The sequence below is a fragment of the Vulpes lagopus genome, chromosome 16, assembly GCF_018345385.1.
Source record: "Vulpes lagopus strain Blue_001 chromosome 16, ASM1834538v1, whole genome shotgun sequence".
Classification (NCBI taxonomy): domain Eukaryota; kingdom Metazoa; phylum Chordata; class Mammalia; order Carnivora; family Canidae; genus Vulpes; species Vulpes lagopus.
In genome coordinates this window covers 4,674,251-4,685,935 of record NC_054839.1, presented here as the reverse complement: position 1 = coordinate 4,685,935, position 11,685 = coordinate 4,674,251, and positions in this window count along the sequence as shown.

Below are 11,685 nucleotides of genomic sequence, written 5' to 3'. Positions count from 1 at the left end.
GACATAAAGAAGCCCTCATCCATCACTCACGGACTGGGTTGTACAATCTGGCCCAAGTCAATTCATAATTTTAGTGTCTGAGAACCAGGACAGGGGACTATTTTCCGCACAGCTACAATAATTAAAATGCTTAGTTGACTTATAGTTTCCGTGGGCTTGTGGCTGAGCATACGGTCACTTTCAAAAAAAGGCATATTCTCGGTTTTCAAGGTACAGAATTCATTATATCAAGTACATCTTTTTATTCATCAAATTACCTGGGTCACCTTTATCATTATTTTTACACATATTGTGTTTCAAGACAAGTACCCATGAAATCACCTCCTGCATTGTTTCTATTTCTCCTTGAATTGCCTGTTATTTTGTTTCATGAATGTTTATGATAGTTTATTACATGCATAATAACTATTGGATTTTTGTTGTGGATTTCACACTTAATTGATACAAATTGCCCTTCTTTGTGTCCTATAGTATTTAATAACTCTAAATTTAACACTACTTGATATCAAGACTACTGCTTTCAATTTGTGCCCATGCGTTTTAAACATCTGATTATTATCAGTGTTTCTGAGGCACTTTGTCTTAGTGATTTACATACAATACACAGTCGCATTTTATTCTGTGATGCTATTTGGGAGTGTTTTTATTTTAATAGATTGGTTGGAACAAAGTTTTTTGATATGAAAAATATGATTGCTCTTGGTTTTGCATTAATATTTCATGAAATGCTTTGTTTTTGTTTCTTTTTTTAACATATTGCTTGTATGCCTGTGTTGTGTGTATTAGTATTTTTCTTCTGACTGACTGGAAGTTTTGTAATTTTATTCTATTAGTCAACTTTGCAACTAAAACATTATCCATATGTACCTATTCTAGTTTACTTTTCTGACTTATATCAATTAAGTACAAAATGAGTATCAGAAATGTCCTATTAATAATGTAGAGTTAATAAATGAGAATTAATAGTAGTGATGTAGAGATATTATTTTAGTTACAAGTATTTCTTCCTACATTCTCTATATTACAAATTTTGCTGGTATCCCCACACAATTGTGTTATCTGTAATCAGTTCTCAAGTTAGATAAAACTGGATCAGAGTGAGAGACCTGGAAGTCATGAGTGATGCTCCACTGAATTTTGATACCATGAAACATGGTAAGTCTGCATGAAAATAACTTCTATGATGAGCATAATTTGGTTTTGTTTATTTGCTGCCTGCAGTCTTCTATCCACACTCATTTTTCCTTCTATTCCTCATTCCTCACTTTCTTCTCCCTCACATTCTTTACATGAGGTAAATGTGGGGTTCACGTAGCCTGTTTTTGTCTCCGCTCCCTCACACTCTGTGTGAATTTATTGGGTCATGATGTCCATCACCCTTACTGACTCCACCTTATAAAGATAACGAAATAAAAATTGTAGTAACTGAAGAGGAACTAGAGCATCATAAATAGCATTAACAACCAATTAATGCTGCTCAGGCTTTCAAATCTGATGAACTACTAGAGGACCATCAGATTTTTTTAGAAGATTTTATTTATTTATTCATGAGAGATATGAAGAGAGAGGCAGAGACACAGGCAGAGGGAGAAGCAGGCTCCATGCAGGGAGCCCAATGTAGGACTCGATCCCAGAACTCCAGGATCATGTCCTGGTGGCATCCCTTAGGGTAGCCTTTACTTCGCAGAAAGTTATGCTCTTCCACAACACATGACCACAGAGATTTTGGCTAAAGGCCTCAATGAACCATTGAGAATTCTCCAATTGATCCAGTACCTTGTGTGAGTTCTGGGGAGCTTTCAGCTTACCATCCCCCAGCAATTTTCATCTGGCATTTTGAAGGTCCACCCTTTGCATACATGGCCTTGTACTGAGGGAGCACTTTTTTTCTTGCACAATTTTTCTGTTTTTATCTTTAAATCTTGCTTAGATGCCATTTGCTTTTGTTTAGAAAAATTACCTGGTCAATTTCTTCAGAATGATACCAAAGATGGTACACCTACTGCCTTCTAGTTTCCAGGAATATACAAGAGAATTCTGATGATGTGGGTCATGATAAATTTTTGAAGCACAGTCAATATTAAATACCTCAATGTAACTGCAAGAGAGGTACGTGGCATGAGAGCTCTTGGGCAAAGTGGTCCTGACAATTCTGCGTAGTACTGAGTGATCTTGGGTGAAGGCCATAATATTTTTGTGCCATATTTTCCTATGCTGTAAAACAAAGGTGCGTGGTATTACCAACCAGGGGGTTATAGTGAAGATTAAATAAGTTTTTACCTATAAAGGGCTTAGGATGTTGCCTGTCACACACTCAATGTTAAGTGATCACATTATGTGAAACACCATTGCAAAGTCTCTTTGCAATAACCTAGACCAACTTGCTACACCCTTCATCAATGATTTCCTTTACCTACTAACCACACTGAAAATAAGCATCAGCCATAGTCTGCTTCCCTCTGATAACTGAGATCTTTATAACGGAGCTTGATCTTGTTTTCTGTTATTTAAAAAAGCCACTTTTGGAGGTGCCTGGGTGGCTCAATTAGTTAAGTAGTCTGCTTTCAGCTCAGGTCATAATCCCAGGGTCCTGGGATCCACTCCTGAATCTGGCTCCCTCCTCAGCGGGGAGTCTGCTGCTCCCTCTCCCTCTCCCTCTGCCTCTCCCTCTGCTTGTGCGCGCTCTCTCTCTCTCTCTCAAATAAAATCTTGTTTTCTAAAAAGAAGCAGCCACTTTTGGTAACTTAGTACTTTCACTTAAAAATTTGATTAAAAACATTATATGAAGTATTGTATATAATAGATAAAATTAGGATGTGATTCTAAGGTCTAATTACTGGAAAATAGTTGAGATGATCTCTTAGAATAGCCTGAAGCCACTATAAAACATTTTTTCATTACAGAAAATATATGCTTGTGCTGGCAATATAATTTTAAATCATAAAGGTAGAATTATATGACTTATGTGCTAGTATCTTATGAATCCATACATGTATTAAAGAAAACCAACACACAATACATTATTGCTCAGTGACCATTCTAGGGTATCTTGTTGGTTTTTTTTCTAATTTTTAAAAATTAGACATGCACGCATGTTCTCTCTCTCTTTAAAATAAACAAATCTTTTTAAAAAAACACATTTTAAAATCAGACAAAAAATTGTTTGGACCAATAATTCTAGGAAGTTATTTCTTATTCTTTTCTGCCTTTGGCACTACTGGTCCTGTGAGTCCTCTAGTCATTTTGATATATCCTCTGTTCTATGTATGGACTCAAAGAATATTTTTGCAGTATTTTACACAATCATGTACATATGCACACATAGATAAATATTAAGGTAAAAGCACATTTTATATACATATATGCATTTACATTGTTTTTCATTCTTTATACATAATTCTATCACATTGCTTCTACATTACCCTGCTCTTTGTACTGCTTTCTTCTCCTGTTGTAAGGCTTAATAAACATCTTAATAAAGAAGTGGTAGAGATAATTTGTTTTTTTATTGTGTGAAAACACTGACAAATGAAACAAGACAGCTCAAAAACAATCTTGTCTCTCTGAAAAGTTTAAATTTGGTACATTTCATAACCAAGACCAATCTTATTTGCAAAGAAAGGACAGAATTCCCATGGTAATGACTCCTTGAATTCTGATTATCCACTTGATGCATGGCCAAAATATCTTCACAATGTTTCTTCTTGTCAGAATCACCAAATTGCCCCATGATTCTCAATATTCACTTTGAGCCCTAAGTTTAGCATCAAGTCAGACCATCAAATCCCATATCCAGAATTTTTTGGCCACAAATTTTCCATGATGAAGAAAAGACAAGGTAACATGAATGGGGTATCAAAGTTTTTAATTGATCATTTATGAAATAATCATGGCTTTTTATTCTAACAATTTTCAGTGGAAAAGAAGTCCCAGGATGATTTGCCACAATTTCATAATTGCCATTCATTTTAATGAATCATGTTCTGTTGGGGGTACAAGTGATGAAGACTATGTGAGTGTTCTTTTCCCCTGTTTATTCTCATTGCTAACACTCAATGGCACATCTTTTTTACTCCCAGAATACAGTAATAAACAAAAGCCTGTATGGTTAATAGATACAGACAGCACTAGTAATTATTGGAAATATGCACTCAAATATTTTACAAATCTCATTGTTTTTTTTTTTAAATCTTTATTTTTTTTAATTTTTTTTATTTATTTATGATAGTCACAGAGAGAGAGAGAGAGGCAGAGACATAGGCGGAGGGAGAAGCAGGCTCCATGCACCGGGAGCCCAACGTGAGATTCGATCCCGGGTCTCCAGGATCGCGCCCTGGGCCAAAGGCAGGCGCCAAACCACTGCGCCACCCAGGGATCCCCAAATCTCATTGTTTTTTGCTTACATGAACTTCTGTGAAATAGCTGTCCTGTTTCCCTTTTTAGTTATTAGAAAATTAAGACTGAGACTAGCTACGAAACTTGGTTGGGTCACATAATTTACAAGTTGGGGAACTACTATATTTTTCCATATTCATACTAATGCTCACTTTGCTTTACAGTTCACTCAGCCTCTTACCTCCAGACATTTAAATTTTCCCCAAACCTTGATCATAGGTTGTGCTTCTGAAGTACAATTCTGAGAACATTAGTCCCTGGCTCAAAGTCACCATGCATCCCATATGCAAAGCTTACTAAAACACAGTCAGGCTAGTCTTGCAGACATACCTGCCAACCTTTTAAAACATATACCTTATTTTCCAATAAAACCAAAGTATTATCCATGGACATATTCTATTTTGTATTTTATAATGCATTGGCTCTAGAAGATAAAGATGTTCTACTCTCCACAAATCTCAAGATTATTTCACACCTGAACTTCATCACAAATGTCCTATCAGTGGAGTTCATTTGATTACCTTTCATGTTGCAATGAACTCTTAGAGCACATTTAATTCCAAATTATATTATGAATATTTGCATACTCTTTGGGTTTCCAAATTTATACCCTATCTTGTAACAAAAAAGTCAAAGTTGCTCTCAAAGATACAAAATTAAATAAAAATGGATTCTTAATTCAGCCAAATCTGAACCATGAGGATAGGTATTCTCTCTCCCTTGTATCTTCATCTCCTCATATTCTTAAATCTGTTTTTTTAAGATTTATTTATTTGAGAGAGAGAGGGAGAGCATGAGTGGAAGAGAAATAATCTCCAGCAGACTCCCCACTAAGCACAGAGCCCACTGTGGGGCACAGGGTGCAATCCCACAATCCTGAAATCACAACCTAAGCTAAAACCAAGAGTTGGATGCTCAACCCACTGAGCCACTCAGGCATCCCATCTCCTCATATTCCTAAACAGTTTTTTTTTAAAGATTTTATTTATTTATTCATGAGAAACAGAGAGAGGGGGAAGGGCAGAGATACAGGCAGAGGGCGAAGCAGGCTCCATGCATGGAGCCCGACGTGGGACTCGATCCTGGGTCTCCAGGATCAGGCCATGGGCCGAAGGCGGCGCTAAACCGCTGAGCCACCCAGGCTGCCCCTAAACAGTTTCTTATTAGAAATATGAATTCAGGAAATGTCTGTTAATTTCATTGCAGCTATTTTTTTAAAAAATAAGCATACCCTTAAAAATTAAAATAGACCAAGTACACAGTTAACTGTATTTTTAATATTCATGTTTCTCTCTTTTACTCCATTTTTTTTTTCTTCTAGTCATAATGCTGTCCTCTGAAGTCCTATTTCAAAATAGTGAAGAATTTGACACTTACCTTGGCATTATTTGCTCGGATTCATTTTTACTCCTATGTGAAATTTCCACTTTAATGATTGTACTTTCATCTTTAATTGCATAATGGAAGAAATAAAATATTCACTGCGTGGAGATGGGCATGATCATTTGGGGAGGAATAGAAGTCCATTCATCCCTGAAGTCATATGAGTAAGCATGTTTGTAAATCATTTTCTGATGGGGTCAGTATAGGCATTATGAGGTTTGGATACACTCTTCCATTACTTCTTTCCTTGCCTCCATGTTCATAACCCAGAGGCTTTCCTGGTTCCAGAGATATCCATGGGGTGTTCTTTCACCACACCTTTGTGCCCATCTTGCTATGGATCCAAATGCCTCCCTCCTGCAGCAACCTCACTGACTAGAGCCTCAACCCTATACCCACTGATCTCCCTGGAAGGAGGGAGGGGAAAGTGGGGGTAGCCTCTGGTCCAGGATGCCTGAGTTAGTCAGGACTCAGGATGGAAAAGTCCACTGGCTACAGCTAGCATACACCTTGCCTGAAGCCAGGCCTCTTCTACAGAGGCTCTTATCCAAAGACAGGCTGGCAAGAGTACAAAGGTCTGGCTATCTTGGTCCTGCTCAAGATGGTTATGAAAGACTATTCTGTTTCCAGAGCCTAATTTCTTATGTATTGTAGTTTTGGTTTCCTGAGAAGCACAATCTGTGAGAGAGTTTAGCATGAAGGATGGGTTGTTAAGACATGCCCTAGGGCCAAAACTTGTGTAAGGAAAGAGGATAGACTCTAAGTACTTTGAGGGTCTATGTCTATCCCTGTATGTATGTGTGTGTATGTGTGTGTGTGTGTGTGTGTGTGTGTATTGTGTGTATATATATATATACCTATATATTGTGTGTATATATATATATACCTAAGTGCCTGATAATTAGTCTATCCAAAGTTATGATAAAGGAAAAAAGGGTAAAAAACAAAACAAGACTTGATTATGTAAAAGCCATAATATTTCCATTTCTACATAACATTCTGGGGTTGTTGAAAGTTTGGCTTATCTTCTTGGTCATCATGTTGTGTTTGGGGATTAGAGGTCACATCTCAGAGTGTCATTCAGTTAATTATAATCGAGTATGACTATTTGCACACTTGCTTTCTGTCTGCCTCTGACCCTAAGATGTGAGCTCTGTGAAGTCAGGGACATTTTCTGATGGTCCAGGAGCTAAAAGTTTATGTCACAGAAAATTATTGTTAACAATTGTTGAATGAATTACCAAATTGTTTTAATATGATGGTGTGAATAAGAGCTATATACACACAGTCTTTATTATCTGGTGTTCGTTTTTCATGCCTGTCTGTTCACAATTTAAACAAATTAGGCAACACATTGCCCTGAGACATTTTGTTACATGATTATTGCCAGAATGGTATGGTGAATACTTAAAATTTAGGGTCACTTCTGCAGGAAAAGCTACTAAGCTGACTGTCAAAATCCAGTCTCTTGGCATTGCAGCACTGATAAAAGAAAAGATCAAAGACACGGACCATGTACAAGAAATGGCCTGGTGCGATGTTCTAATGTACCACATGGCCCTTTTACTGTGGTACACTTCCCCTCTGTCTTTCCTTTATTACAAATTAGCACAGACATTATCAATGCACTTCATTTTCAAAATTAGCCTTAATAAGAGAAAGAATATTAAATTCAGAGGAAACCATGGCAGGCTTTTTCTAGCAGCTTGTAGGAGGGCAGAAAGAATGATTATAGGCTAGTTTATATTCTACCCATTAATAATATTTTTCCAATAACAAGTGTTGTAATTGCTCATTGTAAAAAACACATAAAAGTATAAAGAAAATAACTGCTTCTTTTATTATCACTAGTACGAGAGAAGCGTTCTTTTTTTTAAAAACATCTTGGTATTTGGGGAATTTTTGCCTTATCAATTTCATGGGTTTGTGCGTGTGTCTGTCTGTGTGCATGTATACAGGATGCATGTGCGTTAGGTCTGGATTTCTCTACAGCATTTAAAGAATGTGAAGTGCCACTTTTTAATTTATATAATCAAAGCAACTCTGCCAAGAGAGCTCTCTCCTCAATGTTGGAGAGAGTGTAGTTTTGGAGGTTCCTTATTAAGTTCTTTTATCAAAGGACCTTCCACGTTTCTATCAGTTCTGAAAGCCGGGAAGGCCACTGGCCACTGGTCATTGTGCTGGTCTCCCTGTCATTAGGTACCTGACCTAAGGGAGTGAAATCTGTGAGAGGGAAGGTCAACAGCTTCTCTACCAATGCAACATCCTTTGAGCCAGGTTTGGTCATCTGGGGATTTCACCTCAGCTCTAGAATCTCTTTAATTAGTTCCTATACTTTGTCTTAATTAATTACATTTTATGTTTGTACCTGGTTTCCAAGCAAATCCACAATTTCTAAAAGGATAAATTTTGAACCATTTATATGAGCTTTTAGGACAATGTTATCTTTCTCTTCTTCAAAAATATACATTTATAAATCTGTTGGAGTTATCTATTGATTATCCTTAGAAATAAAAATTTTCAATTACCAAATGCAAGCCAGTGGCTGTCCTGTTTTCGGCCAAATCCTCCTAGGTCTCTCACTGGATAGCACAACGTTGTGCAGCACTCCTAAATCATTTTCCTGTGTCTGGAGAGTTTTATCTAGTGCCACTTTGCTACTGGAAATGGGAGCATCCCCTGCCTCAATGTCTGGGTGTCTAACATCCTGAATGAATGGCATACAGACATCTTATTACTTCTCTCATAGATAAAAATAGCTACTGAAGAAGGGAGCATTTGAACATTACCAACCCAACTTCCCCTCTTCATCCATCAGTCACTGAGAAGGGAATGTCAAAGACACAAAGTCACTCATCTCAAGTTTATCAAGCAGTAAGCCTGATGTTTCTGAGTGCGACGAAGCAGCAGGGACTCCCACACCCATGCCAAATGCTGGAGGGAGATTGATGGATTTGCCAACTAACAAAAGGCCTGTTGGAGTGTATAAGGCCACAGAAACTGTTGGGGTGATAGAGGGAGGCAGGAAGTGCAGACCAGAATGAAGGAAGGCTCAGACCAGAGGGTGGGGGGTACAGGGGAAGGGAGACACCACTGCTGTGGGAAGACCCCCAGCGTGCAACTCAGAGTGGAGAGGGGATCAATAGGTACAAATCAACCAGCTGACCTTTCAGCATCCGCTAGATCCTAAGTCTCTTTCCACACCCAAACACATGTAGATGACTACAGTGGAGGAAGATCACCATTGAAAAACAGCAGTGCTAGGTCAGGGGTGCAAATGGAGAATGCCAGAGAACCTCTGTCTCCAGAGACTTGCCCCTAGCCCCCTAAAATCATCACAAGGAGCTAGAGACACGCACAGCATTTAGAAAACCCTTTGCAGCACTCACACCAGCGGAGATAACCTAGCGCGAACAGCTCTGGTGTTGAACCCAGGCTTCGAACCACGTGCTCCATGCCCCGCCCTGCTCTCTGCCCCCCCCCCCCCCCCCCCCGCTCTCTGCCCCCCCCCCCCCCCCACGCTCTCCACCGCCTCAAGGCTCACCTGGCGCACTTGCTCTGGGTCTCCATCCTCCTCCCAGCGCCTCCATCCCTGCTCCCCTGAACGTCCACTGAGCGCAGTGTGGAGAACCTCAGTCCCAAGTCTCCTGGCCCCAGAGGGCTCCCCTGGGGGACCCAGGAAAGCGCAGGAAGCTGCTGGGCCTCATCTCCCCAGGGGCAGGCGGCGGGGCCTTGGTCAAGGTGGGCGGCACCTCCCGCGCTGAGCCCTTCGGAGGAGCATCCCGGCCTTTCCCGCCAGGTCCTTGGGCACGGAGCCACATTGCACTGTGGGCGCCCTGTGACCCGAGGGGTGGGGGGGCAGGGGTCTGGCTGGGGCCCGCCTTCCTCCAGGGCCCCTGGCTGAAGCTCTGTAAGACGAGTCCCGTTTCAGTAGAGGGCAGGGTGGGCCCTGCTGCCCCGCCCGGGCAGGCTCCAAACCCTGAGGCGAGTGAGCCGGGGGCGCTCCCGCCTCTGGGAGGGCGATGGAGGGACTCTTGACACCTGCAGCTAGGACAAGGCAGAGCATCTCTTTTTTTTTTTTTTTTTTTTTTTAGAGCATCTCTTTTTTGACCTCATTTTATGGCTTTGAGACGATTCTGTAATTGTGCTGGTTGGTGCAGACCTGATGTTGATGCTGAGACGGTGGGGTTATTGGGCCCCAGGGGCCTGTGCCTCGTGGCACGGGTTCTGGGTTCTGTCACACCTCACCTCAGGGTTGCAGCGGAAAAAACCTGCAGGGTGAGACCGATGTTGCATTTGTTTCCCAGCAAGCAGGCCCAGAGATGGGAAATAAGGACTGCAAATGACCTCAAGACAAGCTCTGGAAAGACGTGGTGGTGACGGTGCCAAATATGAGGGAAAGCCCTGGCGGATCCCATCGGGGAGACCTTTTAGATGCACCTTTGTGTTTCAGACCACGGCCTTCCCAGGATACGGGTGTCAATTGGAAGGCGACTCGAGGAACCCTATCATTTTGGCCACCTGGTGAATCACACAAAGTCAGGTATAGCCAGGTGTTTTCTAACTGCAATAGCAATTTCGATGGAAGAGAAAATCGGTAGCATTTTCAAGTGTTTAAGTCAATAACTTTAAAATCGTACTTTTATATTCAACTCAATTACCACTAGATTATTTTACTTCTTAAAAGAGTTATCCTGGGGCGCCTGAGTAGCTCAGTCGGTGAAGCATCTGCCTTAGGTTGGGGTCATGATCCAAGGATCCTGGCGATGGGGGGGGGGGGCTCAAGCCCTACAGTGGGGTTCCCTGCTCAATGAGGAGCCTGCTTCTCCCTCTGGCACCCCCTCCTTCCGCTTTCTCATACGCTCTCGCTCTCTCAAAAATAAATAAATAAATAAAAATTAAAAAAAAATAATTTTAAAAAACAGACTGGTCCAAAAAAAAAAAAAAAAAAGACCTCCTCAAATCTAAACCTATGCCATTTATTAGAGACAACTAGAGTTCAAATAAAGAAATCTTCAGCTTTCCAAGACATCAGGTGGTTTACCATACCAACATCTACTTATAATCACTCTTGAGAAAATGCTTGAGTAAGAAGAATACAGTATCATGGAGGCATGATAGGACCAGATGGAAGTAATGGTTTCACACAACTTAGTAAAATTTAATGTTTTCACATAAAACAAGGAGAAAAATAAAACATAAAAGCAAGCAACAGATGTATATCCTTAACAATTCAGTTGTGAAGTTCTAGATGTTTTATGCATTGGCTGAGGGCGGGGTGGAGCATATGCAAAAATGGAGAAGGAAACAATGAATATGAGAACCAGCAAGCATGCCTATTTTCTTGGAGTGATGATATGGACAATGGTAGACTGCAGTTGGTGGGGGAAAATAACTTTACCATGTATTAAGGAGAGAAGAAAAGGGACTCCAGAGACCCAAAGTTTCAAGAATCACTATTTTTGAGCAGTGAAAATGTTGAAACAGGGTACACAAATAAATTTGGGTGAACCTAAAAACAATGCTGAGAAATAAAAAGCATGGTCAGAGAAGAATAAATGCAATGCAGTACCAGCCCATTTTTATAAAGCTAACAAACAAGCAAAATTAAAACATATACGTGTTTTTTAGGGATATCCAGTATTGTGGTAAATCTACAAAGAAAAAGGAAGAAAAAATATCTCCAAATTAAGAAAAACTGACACTGGTGTGGGAGAGCGATGGGAACAAGACTGGGGAGTGGCTCACAGATACTTCAGAGTACAAATATACTTACTTTAGTGAAGCATTGGTTTATTTTATCATTATTCTCTAACTTTAACGTACTTGTCATACACATTAATATGCACAATATATTTTCCAACATATTTTGAAAACCAAATATTTATTACAATTGCTGGATTTTTC